Source organism: Myxocyprinus asiaticus, chromosome 46 (assembly GCF_019703515.2).
Source record: "Myxocyprinus asiaticus isolate MX2 ecotype Aquarium Trade chromosome 46, UBuf_Myxa_2, whole genome shotgun sequence".
Classification (NCBI taxonomy): domain Eukaryota; kingdom Metazoa; phylum Chordata; class Actinopteri; order Cypriniformes; family Catostomidae; genus Myxocyprinus; species Myxocyprinus asiaticus.
The window spans coordinates 28,759,300-28,772,178 of record NC_059389.1 but is presented as its reverse complement, the minus strand read 5'-3'; the positions used below and the strand labels follow the sequence as shown (position 1 = coordinate 28,772,178).

Here is a 12,879-nt window from a genome sequence, read left to right as displayed (position 1 = left end):
ATTTTGATGGCCAATGTAATGTATGAGGATAACTCCAGAGAATCATCCTTGCAAGCTAGTTCAGCTTGTAAAGCAGGGTTCAACCCTTCACGGAAGACAGATTTTAATGACATGTCATTCCATTCACTCCGAGCCGCTAATGTACGGAAACGTACAGCATAATCTGCAGTCTGGTTGCCTTGGCATACGTGCAATAGCGGAACGGAGACATCTTTACCTCCAGCAGGATATTCAAAAACTTCTCAGATTTGCTGTGAAAAATATGAAAATGAGTCTCTAATTTGATCATTATCCCAGACTGCCATGGCCCATTCTAAAGCTTTTCCAGTAAGAAGTGACATAACAAATGCTGATTTTGACTGTTTGTATTTAAATGACTCAGGTTGCTGTGAAAAGTATATGGAACTTTGACACAGGAACCCCTTACACTTACTGTAGAGCCATCAAATTTGTCTGGAAGCGCTAATCTTACCGGTTCAGCTCGAGAGGGAGGCAATGACTGAATGTACAGAGTTAAATGTTCATTGGGTCATAAACACAGTGAGGCAGATACATAGCAACCAAATCCAAGACAGTAAGCCAAAATCATAATCATAAGAAACGAGCAGAAAAGTCCATAACATGAAATCCAAAATCACAATGCGAATCCACTCAGTAAAGCAGGATAAGCTGGTAATACATTGCACTGAGGATGAAAATGAGCAGAGTATAAATACACATGAAGCTAATGAGGTAACTGGAAACAGGTGTGGGGAAGATGGCAGGAGCAAAGGATGATAGGAGTTGTAGTTCAGAACCAGGTTAGTATTCAGGCAATGGCACCCTCTGGCTAATGGATGCATGGTCCATGGACTGAGATGTTACACTGATCTACACTAATAAACCATTTACAAGTTCTGCATAAGTTTAATGAATATCAATGAGAATGAAATGGCAGGATATGTACACTATAAAAATATTAAAGTTAGAAATTCTATTGGAAAAAGAATGTAAAACTTATGTAGTAAAAAAAACTGTTAATTGTTTTACTGTAAGGGAAAAAGTATATTGTTTTTAAAGACACTACAAGTATTTTACTGTAAAAGTATTTTAGTAAAAAGTATGAATTTTCTCATAATTTGTGTTAAAAATCTATATATTATTTAACAATACATATACTTTTACAGAAAAATAATGTTAACATTTTCTTTTATGTAAAAAGTGCGGGACATATTTGTTTACTTTTAGTAATACATTAAATTTTACTGTAAATAAATAAATAAAATACATTTTTAGAAGTAGAAAGTGTGAATTATCTTAAAGTAAATATTTAAAATATATATTTTGTTTAATAATACATACTGTATACCTTTACAAAAAAATATTGTTAAAATTATGTCTTTAATAAGTAAAAAGTATGAAATGTATACAGTCATAAAAAAATGCCACCCCATAAAGCCTGAAACATTGCCACTGTATTTTTACAGTAAATTTCTGGCAACCACAGCTGCCAGTTTTAACAGTAAAAGTAAATACATTTTCTGTCTTTAAACTTTATTACATTTGTTGCCCTATACTGCAAGATATCAACATATATGTGACTATATCTTCTTAAAACTCCTTTGAAATTATAATTTTATTTATTATTTAACAATACATATACTTTTATGGTAAAATATTGTTCATATTATATTTTAAGAAGTGAAAAGTGTAGTACATATTTGTTTACTTTTAGCAATACATATACTTTTACTGTAAATATTGTATATAACATTTTTTTAAAAATAAAACATTTGAATTATTCTTTTTGTTAATGTATAATATGAATTATTAATATTGTGTATTATTATTATATAATGTATAATAATAATAATAATACATTTGCCTTTAAGGTAAAATATTGTTTAAATTATATCTAAAATCAGTAAAAAGTATGAGCATTCCTGTTTTCAGTCATCATAATGTCATCCTTTAAAGCCTGGAACACTGACATTGTACTGTATTTTTACAATAAATTTCTGGCAACCACAGCTGTCAATTTGTTGCGCTATATTGCAAAATACATGTGATTATATCTCCTTAAACCTCATTTGTGGCCATTAAGAGCTATTTTAGCACACTCTTGTATCAAGATGTGTTAAGAATCGTGTTGTAATTTCTTCTGACACAAACATTTTCTTTATTAAACCGGTTTAAAAGCCCTTTCACAACCCTGATTATCACATTTGATTAAGTCAGCAATTTAGATTCAATATTGATTTAATGTTCTTCTCAATACTATTATGAAATCAATTGCTCATAAATGTGGTGATATTTACCGAGCGTGTGTTTGGACTCGGGCTTTATATATTTAAACACCACAGGGGGCTCGGCCTTATTAGCAACACTAAACTTTATCACACTTCATGGTTTAATTACATTCCTCATTAATTATTCCTCTGTGCTTTATCAGCATGTTGTATATATTAATGTGGAATGAGTCCGGAAAAGGATCAGGGCTAAACATTAATTAAAATCATAAGAGGACAGTGTCAGTGGATGTGATTGGCAGTTGGGGTTGTTTATAGTAGAGAGCGTGTGATGTGGGTGGAGGGCTTCTGCTGTGCTGGGATTTGAAATGGGAATGTGCTGTTTCGAAGGGGAACGGCCGTGTAAATATTTTATGAGGATTCTCGTTCTCGAGCGTTTGCGGTACTCTGGCTATGTAATGTTTTTAGATTGCACTGTAATGGTTGGGTTCGACCTTTGTCAGGTGGCACATAAAGTTTCAGAATGGGGAGGGAGTGGGACACATGTTTAGTCTTCAAATATATACCTGTGGAATGGGCATATAAAGTATGTTGAAAGGGTTAAAAAAAGATCTCTCTTCCATATTCCTTGCATCAGAGTATGATTTTTTGTTTTGTTTTGTTTTTTTGTGAGGACTGCAATCGTTTTGTCCATTAAAAGGTTACAGGTACTGTATATGGCATGTATATGTATTTAATTGTTTAATATCTGTCTGTCTAAGGGCTGCTCATATGAGGATTCAGTCATTTTTTTGTAACACATTTGAATGGGGTCTGATGGACACTAATTATTCAGACTTTCTACAGACAAACTAGTCGACTATTCGTTTAGACAACCCAATGACAATTATAGTTTGTGACAATCCCTGCTGTGTAGTCATAGTGGTTGGTAGATGGTGTCAGCCGCACAGAAACTTTTACTCTGACCCAGCATACATGCATGTAAACATTCTGTGTTCTGTGCGCCATGAGGGTGGTGAAATCATTAACAGTCTAAATTTCACAAACATTGCATAAAGGCTAATAGTATGGAGACGTGTTTGAGCGTTCATCCGGAGAGAGAGAAAGCAGTAAGGGTGTACACCTGAGCGCTATGATGTCTAACACCTGTTTCTGATTTCAGTAAGCCCTGGGTAGAGCGATAAAAGGAGAGACCATGCCAGAGATGAGGAGAAAGTGATGCACAGCAGTGTGATGCGTTTGTGTTTATTTGAAGCTGAAAAGCCACTCTTTCACTGTGTTAAAATGTATAATAAAGACCTGAGTTTGAGTTTCAACATACCTGATTCCCACTTCCTCCTTCCCACAATGACAGAACATGTTGCAGTGGTGCCGAAACCTGGGTTTTTTGGAGGAAGTACACGCCAGCATGGAGTCCCTTAGGCATGCCTTTGACCAGGTGAAAATTATTGATGGTCAACAGCTCCAGCCAAACACTGCACTTTCATATCATTGTTGTTTTCCTACAGTGCATCCTGGTGTCATCACTTCCCCTGGTAAACGGTGCACATGTACAGCCAAACACTGCACTTTCATATCATTATAAAAGAGGGGTTGTCTCGAGTGATGCAGGATGCTCAGACGGGAAGATACAACCCAGTTTTTGGTACCGAAGAGCCGTCAGCAAATGTTATTCCAGGCGGCTCATTATAATCTGATGGCAGGACACTTGGGGCAGGAAAAAACACTGAATCCGGAAGCAGTGCCTCTGCGCAACATTTCAGCACATAGTATTGCAGAGGCACTCTTCAGAATTATCTCCCGGGTGGGGATTCCGAAAGAAATCTTCACTGATCAGGGCACTACATTCATGTCAAGTATACTACGTGAACTATACCAATTTTTGGGCATTTAATTAATTCACACAAGTGTTTACCACCCACAAACAGATGGGTTGGTGGTACAGTTTAATAAAACCCTGAAAAATATGATTCGTAAGTTCGTACACGAGGACGCTTTGGAATTGGGATAAGTGGCTCGAACCCCTGTTATTTTCAGTTCGAGAGGTCCCACAAGCCTCCACAGGGTTTTCCCCATTTGAGCTGCTGTATGGGCATCGGCCATGGGGTGCTTGATGTCATTCAGGAAGCTTGGGAGGATGTACCTTCAAACAGCAAAAATGAAATTCAGTACATTCTTGATCTTAGAGCAAAACTCCACACTTTGGGACAATTAACACAGGATAATTTGCTCCAAGCTCAAGAACGTCAAAGCCGACTGTAGGACAGGGGCACTCGGCTGCGGGAATTTGCACCGGGAGACAAAGTGCTTGTATTACTCTCAACATCGAGCTCCAAATTACTCACCAAGTGGCAAGGGCCTTTTGAGTTCACACGGCGTGTAGGTGATATTGATTATGAGGTGAGGCGGACAGATAGAGGTGACGCACATCAAATATACCATATCAACCTCCTGAAGCTATGAAGGGAGGCAGTCCTTGTGACATTGGGGATGATGGTTCTGGAGAGGGAGGAGCCAGAGATGAAGTTAAAAGCCAATCATGTCACCCCCTACACTTGTGGAGACCACCTCTCACCATCTCAAGTCACAGAGGTTGCCATGTTGCAAAAAGAATTTGCAGACGTGTTCTCATCTCTGCCTCGGTGCACAAACCTCATAGAGCACCAAATCGAGACTACACCCGGGGTAGTGGTATGCAGTCGTCCCTACCGTCTTCCTGAGCACAAGAAAAAAATGGTTCGGGAAGAATTAGATGCAATGCTCTATATGGGAATAATAGAATTATCCCACAGTGATTAGTCCAGCCCGGTCATTCTAGTCCCTAAGTGTGACAGGTTAGTACGTTTCTGTGTAGATTATAGAAAAGTCAATGTGGTGTCTAAATTTGACACATACCCAATGCCTCGTATTGATGAGTTGCTCGATCGGTTAGGCACGGCTCGATTTTACTCAACACTGGATTTAACAAAGGGATATTGGCAGATCCCCTTAACCCCAATGTCCCGTGAAAAAATGGCTTTCTTCACATCATTTGGATTACACCAATTCATGACACTTCTGTTCGGTTTGTTTGGGGCCCCGGCTACATTCCAGCTACTCATGGACAGAGTCCTCAGACCGCACTCGGCGTACACCGCTGCCTATCTAGATGACATCATCATTTACAGCAATGATTGCAGTAAGCCCTGGGGAGAGCGATAAAAGGAGAGACCATGCCAGAGATGAGGAGAGAGAGATGCACAGCAGTGTGACGTGTTTGTGTTTGATTGAAGCTGATAAGCCACACTTTGACTGTGTAAAAACGTATAATAAAGACCTGAGTGTCAACATACCTGATTCCCACTTTCTCTTTCCCACAATGACAGAATGTATTACAGGGTTATATAACCAGTTGGGACAATGGTATCTTTATTCAGGTAGGTCTATGGCTTGAATATTCAGTTGAGGTTATTGGTTATATATTAATTTGGGGCTATGGGTTATATAATCAGTTGGGGCTATGGCTTGAAATTCAGTTGTGGTTGTGGGTTATACACTGATGAGCCAAAACATTTTGACCACTCACAGGTGAAGCGAATAATGTTGATCATCTCCTAACAAGGCCACATGTCAAGTCTGGGTAGATTAGAATTAGAACAAACAGTTCTCTTTGTCAACATGTTGAATGCAGGAGAAATGGGAAGGAGTAAAGACCTGAGTGACTTTGACATGTTATGGCCAGACGACTATGTCAGAGCATCCGGTCAGCAGTAGTGAGGACGTACCAACAGTGGTCCAAGGAGGGACAAACCACAAACCGGCGACATGGTGTTGGGTGCCCAAGGCTCATCGATGTGCGAGGGCAATGAAGGCTATCCCATTTGGTCTGAACTGACAGAAGGTCTACTGTGGCACAAGTCACAGAAAATTTTAGTGATGGTTGCGGGAGGAATGTGTCACAACACACAGTGCATTGCACCCTGCTGCGTATGGGGCTGTGTAGCCGCAGACCATTCAGAATGCCCATGATGACCCCTGTCCACCTACAATGGGCACGTGAGCGTCAGAACTGGACATTGGAGCAGTGCAAGAAGGTCACCTGGTCCGATGAGTCACGTTTTCTTTTATATCACGTGGACGGCTCTGTATGTGTGCGCCGTTTACTAGGGGAAGTGATGACACCAGGATGCACTGTGGGAAGACAACAAGCCAGTGGAGGGAGTGTGGTGCTCTGGGCAATGCTCCGTTAGGAAACCCTGGGTCCGGCCATTCTTGTGGATGTCAATTTGACACGTGCCACCTACCTAAACATCATTGCAGACCAGGTACACCCCTTCATGGCAATGCTATTCCCTGATGGCAGTGGCCTCTTTCAGCAGGATAATGCGCCCTGCCACACTTCGCACATTGATCGGGAAAGGTTTGAGGAACATAATGAAGAGTTCAAGGTGTTGCTCTGGCCTCCAAATTCCCCAGATCTCAATCCGATTGTGGGATGTACTGGACCAACAAGTCCGATCCATGGCGGCTCCACCTCACAACTTACAGGACTTGAAGGATCTGCTGCTAATGTCTTGGTGCCAGATACCACAGGACATTTTCAGGGGTCTTGTAGAATCCATGCCTTGGCGGGTCAGCTCTGTTTTGGTGGCACGCAGCGGACCAACAGCATATTATGCAGGTGGTCATAATGTTTTGGCTCGTCGTTGTATATTCAGATAGGGTAATGGCTTGCATATTCAGTTGGGGCTATGGGTTATATAATCAGTTGGGGCTATGGGTTATATATTTATTGGGGTTACACGTTATATAATCATTTGGGGCAATGGTTTATATATTCATTTGGGGTTATGGGTTATATAATCGGATGGGGCAAAGGGTTATATATACATTTAGTTGGGGTTGTGAGTTATATATTCAGTTCGGTTAATGGCTTGTATATACAGTTGAGTTATGGTTTATATATTCAGTTGGGGTTGTGGGTTATATGATCATTTGGAGCAATGGTTTATATATTCAGTTGGGTTTGCAGGTTATATAACCAGTTGGGGCAATGGTTTATACGGTATAATTTCTGTCTATAGTATACTGAATATACTCAGTTGAGGGTAGTTCAGGGGCATGCTTATCTGTGATTTTATTTTGTAATTTTTTAAACTTTGTTACCTCCAAAGTGTCACTGCATATTTTTCCTCGGCTTCTCTTTCTATCTATTTGAATTAGTACTAACATTTGGAAATAACGCAAGTATAACAGGACTGCATCATTGAAGTCCCCATGAAGTGCGTTGACGAGCACAGTTGGACTTGGTGTTTTTACATATTTCCTACTGAAACAGGAAATGGGGGCAGGACATTGAATGACTCGATCCACCAATCCCATTTTTAAAAATAGCCAGTAGGCTTTAGTTTACAGACCCACATACACATACCCCTTTCCACTATGCTGCTCATGTCAGAGCCACTTACCGTGGAAACTTGAGAAGCGATATTAATACCGGCCAGCTTTTCCAAAGAACTGAGAACCAAACAATGCTTTAATTGACGACATTATTTCATAACCAGCCCACAAACTGGACCCAACCTGGATCAACCCATCCTTGTACTATATTCCCCAAGCATTTATGATCAAAAGATTGAACTATTATTACAACAAATTACACAGTGTATAATAATAGTTCAAATGAATGCACAGATAAATACAAATTCATATTCATAGCATACTCTTAAATATTTGTACACTGTGTATCATATAAAACATTCTTCCCTATCAGAAAATTTAATTCTTACCTGCTCATCAAAAATGCCTGCCTGGCTGCTGTCCTCATGCTGTCCATCACTGTGATATATCCATAAAAGCAGAAACCACCCCCCCCCCCACTGTTCATTTCAATGGACACCGTTAACATCTCCATTAAACACAGAACTCACAGTCAAGCCATTGCCTTACCATTTGGACAGACATATGATTCGGGGGTTACAATGGTTTGGGTTATGGCTTGTATATTCAATTGTGGTCCTTGGTTATAAATTCAGTTGGGGTTATGGGGATTATGTAATCACTTGGGGTCATGGGTTATAGATTCAGTTGGGTTTTGTAAAATGCTACTAAAGTGCAGCTTCTGTCACATGTATATTCTGAGGATTTTCAAACAATATATAATATATGTTTTTATTGTATCTGGACTGAATCATGTTATGAGTCTTTTCAGTCTACAAACATATACAAGCAAGTGAAATAATTATAAAAGGATTATGTTTTCATAACATTTGTAATAAAGTCAGAAACTTTGAGAGCAGTATGGATTAGTTTAGAAAGCATCCTGTGTTTTTGTCATAGTGTGTTCAGACAGATTTAGGTTATAATGTTATAGATGTTGCTTTATGAAAGTGATTTTCAAAGCTACTGCCTTTGCTCTGTTCAGTCAGAAGATATCAGTGTCTAATACATATGTGCCTATGAAAGCACATGAGATTTAATTCCGTGATTTAGCTCCCATCTGATGTGTTAAACATTTAACAGATGAAGAGTTAATGTCTCCACCCTAGAGAGACCTGAGGTTAAATGTCTTGCTCTAGGACACATTTGTGACTGTCTCTTCACCTTGTTTGTAGAACTGAAATAAACCAAGTCGACTGTGTTTTTAACTATCACCTTCTTATCTCTAATGAAATACAGTGGCAATAAAAAGTACAGACAAACACAATGTGCTTAAGATAACAACACACAAACAATTATAATTGTTCATGTCTTTACTGAACACATCCCACTAAACATTTACAGTGCTGTGAACCCTTGGATTTAATAACTGGTCAATCCTCCTTTGGCAGCAATAACCTCAACCAAGCGTTCCCAGTAGCTGCAGATTAGACCTGCACAACGTTAAGAAGGAATCTTGGACCATTCTTCCTTACAGAACTGCTTCAGTTCAGCCATATTCTTTTGTCTGATGTAAACGGCTCTCTTGAGGTCATTCCACAGCATCTCTATTGGGTTAAGGTCTGGGCTCTGACTGGTCCACTCCAAAAGGTGGATTTTCTTTTTTTGAAGCCATTCTTTAGTGGATTTACTTCGATGTTTACGGTCATTGTCCTGCTGCATCACTCAACTTCTACTGAGCTTCAGCTAGCGCGCAGCCACCCTGACATTATCCTTTAGGATATCTTGATTAACTTGGGAATTAATTTTTCCCTCAATGATGGCAAGCGGTCCAGGCCCTGAAGCAGCAAAGCAGCCCCAAATCATGATGCTCCCTCTACCGTACTTCACCATTGGGATGATGTTTTCATGTTGGTACGCGGTGCCCTTTTTACACCATATGTAGTGCTGTTGTGGAGTGTCAAGGTGATCTTTGGCAAACTTCAGGCACGCAGCAATGTTTTTGTTAGAAAGCAACCTTCGTGGTGTCCTGCCATGGACAATATGCCTGTTAAATGTTTTCCATATAGTATACTCATGAACAGAGATGTTAACCAGTTCCAATGATTCCTTCAAGTCTTTAACTGTCACTCTAGGGTTTTTTTAATTTTTTTTTTAACCTCATTGAGCATTATGCAATGTGCCCTTTGAGTCATCTTGGCTGGACGGTCACTTCTAGGGAGAGTAGCCACAGTACTAAATCGTCTCCATTTATAGACAGTTTGTCCAACTGTAGACAAGTAAGTAAGCTCTTCGAGATAACTTTGTAACCCTTTCCAGCTTTATGCAAAGCAACAATTCTTGATCGTAGGTCTTCTGAGATCATGATCCATGTCAGCAGATGCTTCTTGTGAATAGCAAACTCAAAATGTTTGAGTGCTTTTTATAATTCAAAGTAGCTCTAACCCACACCTCCAATCTCGTTTCATGAACTGGTTGCTAGGTTTGCCAACTCATGACTCTAATTAGCTCTTATTGATGTCTTTAACCTAGGGGTTCAATTACTTTTTCCACAGCACTGTGAATGTTTAATGGGATACGTTCAGTAAAGACATGAAAGATTATAATTGTTTGTGTGTAGTTAGCTTAAGCACAATGTGCTTTGTCTATACTTGTGACTGATGAAAATAGGGTTAGGTAGGGTACATTTTATGACCAATTAATGCAGAAAACCAGCTAATTCCAAATGGTTCACATACTTTTTCTTGCCACTGTATATTACTTAGCAAAAGCATTGTTAATTGTTATTATAATTAATAACACATATAATTACATTTCTTTCTTTCTTTCATTTTTCAGAAACCTCTTGGATAGAGACACCTTCTCAAAGTCTGATCCAAGTAAGTTTTTGGCATTATTATTAACGCACACTATAAGATGAACATTCATTTAATCTAGCATGTTATTCTGAGCTGTTTATCTGAACCCAAACTGAAATGATATAAGTATACGACTGGACTCAGATCATGATGCAGTTAACACACTCATCAACAGAGCTCTAATCGCTGTAGGGAGCTTCATTAGTGTGCAGTTTTCTGTCTACCTGCCTTAATTATTATCTAATTTTATTAGCATTCTTGATTATGCATGTAACCCCTGCTGTATGCATTTGTCTAAAAGTGGAAGAGTGTATTATTGTACATACATTTGTGTTGCTGTGTGTGATTGCTATTGTGTGTGTCAGTGTGTGAAATCCAGATGTTGTGTTCAGCTGATAACAGTCGCTGACATTCACAGCTTTAATGAACATACACTTGCTTTTGACTGCAGGCCTCACATTGTTCATTGTGCTGAACGGCTGATTGCACTGACTGCATCTGACACACACACACACACACACACACACACACACACACACACACACACGTTGGTGCGGCTATCCTTATGAGGACTCTCCATAGACATAATGATTTTTACACTGTATGAACTATAGATTATATCCCCTAAACCCTAACCCTACCCCTAAACCTAACCCTCACAAAAAACTTTCTGCATTTTTACATTTTCAATAAAACATCGTTTAGTATGTTTTTTAAGCAATTTGAATTCTGGGGACACTGGAAATGTCCTCATAAACCACATTTATAACATAATACCCTTGTAATTACCAGTTTGTAACCTAAAAAAATGTCCTCGTACACCACCCAATCCCACCCACACACACACACACACATATACACACACATTATATGCTCTAAAAGCTTTTGTTTTGATTAGAAGAAAATGATATTTTCTTGTGAAATTGGCAAAGTGAACAACATCTAGGTTGTCTTAAAGGGGTCATATTCTATACTTTTGTAGCTTTTTTTCTGCCAAAAGTCAGTTTAAAATGTTAGTCACTGTCTTTTTGCAGCAAAAACAGTAATAATTTAGTTTTCTATGACCATTATCTCTGACCCTTTAAGAACACATTTTTGCTACTGTACCTCTAAGACGTTATATGTAAGTCAGCGCTGTTATGATTGGTTAAAATCAGCACTGTGCTGTAGTAACTGCTTTTTATCAGTTACTGATTTGTTAGTTACTGATATGTTATCATTGTTTTTGCTGTTTTAGTTTAACTAAAAGTGGACTGTGGAGGGAGCTTTGCTTTGTGAATGTTAGAGTTTGTCTGCATTAGGGATGCGTTGGGGTTGTCAACTAGTTTGTTGGTGAGGACTATGATAGTTTTGTGTAACAAAACATTATAGACATCAAGTCTATGTATTCCTGTTATACCAATGATTGGCTGTGCTTAGCAACCATTTATCCCTAAGAAATGTGTCTTATTATTGTGTGATGGACATGACTCTACACTAGAATAATTATACAGGACTACCTTTAGACAACCCACCAAATAGTCTATTTTGAAAATGTGTAGTTTTGCACTTCCCTTCTCTACATAGTATATCCAACTCCAGGGACATATTGGGTGACTTTTACATTTTACTGTGAATTTCAGGATTCTTGCGGCCCACTGACATTTTGGTGCATCTAGCTACAAACTTTTAATTATTTTGATGTTTTTCTCCACACCACCCTTTGGGGCCATTCATGCCGAACACTTTATTGCCTCCATCTGGACTCTTTTTTAATTGTTTTTACAGATAGCACAGGCTAAATGAACATCTTTTGTCCGCTGCTTTGCGTCTCGCAGTTTTATCAGCATCTCGTGGAAGAGTGCCATGTTTTTCGATGCTGTTTCAAATTAAAAATATCTTAAACTGTTCAAAAATGCGTCTCGAGACACCTGCGTTCTGTTCGATTTGTGCCTCTGTGAACTTTGACGCTGTGATACGTTCTGTGATACGGCCCCTTCATAACAAAGCTGGGTGTGTGAGACATTCAGAAATTAAGCATTATGGGTGCAGTTATTTTTCTTCTTCAAAATTACATATATTGTCATATAATAATATGATATTTTAAAGGGGATTTATTAACTTAATTTGCTTTTTTTTTCCATAAATTTTTTAGGGCTGTCAATCAATTTTTTTTAAACAAATTAATTACATGGTACAATAATTACATGGTAATTAATCGCATATATGAATATTTGCTGAGAAAGCCCCTCAAGTAACAATTCAATATATAAAGCTATATATTGTGTATATTGTATATATATATTTGTAATTATTTAAATATAACTTTTTTATATATAACTATTCAGAAATATTTCATCTTTATATATTGAATTATTGTTATTTGAGGGGCTTTCTCAGCAAATATTTCTATATATAATTATTATTATAAAAAATAGCATTTAGATAATTAAAAT

General features: G+C 38.3%; 1 protein-coding gene and 1 pseudogene across 1 annotated transcript in view; both read left to right on the top strand.

Annotated features, from left to right (window-relative positions):
- The window catches only part of LOC127436275 (kinesin-like protein KIF21A), a 292,925-nt gene that overhangs the window by 100,493 nt on the left and 179,553 nt on the right, over nt 1-12,879 (top strand). The window lies entirely within an intron of this gene.
- The window catches only part of LOC127435737 (copine-8-like), a 129,516-nt pseudogene that overhangs the window by 6,910 nt on the left and 109,727 nt on the right, over nt 1-12,879 (top strand).